Consider the following 761-nt stretch of genomic DNA (forward strand, 5'->3'; position numbering starts at 1 on the left):
GTTGCAAGAGCGTCACCGTTTCTGGGAGGTTTTACAATCGTTTTCCGGTTGGAGTTTTTTTTTACTTCCATAGGCAAAGACAATAACAAGATGCATTTTTGTGCGATAGACAGCCGAGGGATTCTTTTATGGAATGTTGTTTGAATGAATTTTGGCTTACTATGCGTATTTTAATGGCTTGAATTTGATGTTATTGTACGAAGATTTCGAATGATTTTGGAGTACAGAGACGATTAATTTTGTATGTCCCGTCGGAACTTCCGCATTGTTAAGAAAGGAGAATTAACAACTAATTCGGTTAAGGACCATTAGTAAAGAGTTCCTAAATGGATCATTCAACCTTATCTAATAGGAACTTATGTAATCGCATCTGTTTATTTACTAGAAACCCAAAAAAAAAACATTAAAGTGAAATAAGAGATGAAAACTAAAGCAATGTATCAAAGTGAGAGTGAAAATATGCAACTAATGACAACAATATAACAGAAATACAAAGTTCAATACAAGGACCCGGTTTGACTAAAACAAATCCTCTAGCAGTAAAAATTGCTTTGTGAAAGTGTGAAATATTCGTGACCAACACAACCCGCGGTAAAGAAGAAAAGCGTAGTACGTAACATAAAAAAAAAGAAAACAGGAAAAGTGGCCGCTGCTGTAGCTGCCGGTTACGCTGGTGGCGTGTGTGGCGGAAGCATCATCGGGCTCGGGGAAGCCGCGGCGGGCGGGCATCCCGTTCCAGGAGCGAGTGCAATCGTCGGCAT

This window comes from Anopheles marshallii, chromosome 3 (genome assembly GCF_943734725.1).
Source record: "Anopheles marshallii chromosome 3, idAnoMarsDA_429_01, whole genome shotgun sequence".
Lineage (NCBI taxonomy): Eukaryota > Metazoa > Arthropoda > Insecta > Diptera > Culicidae > Anopheles > Anopheles marshallii.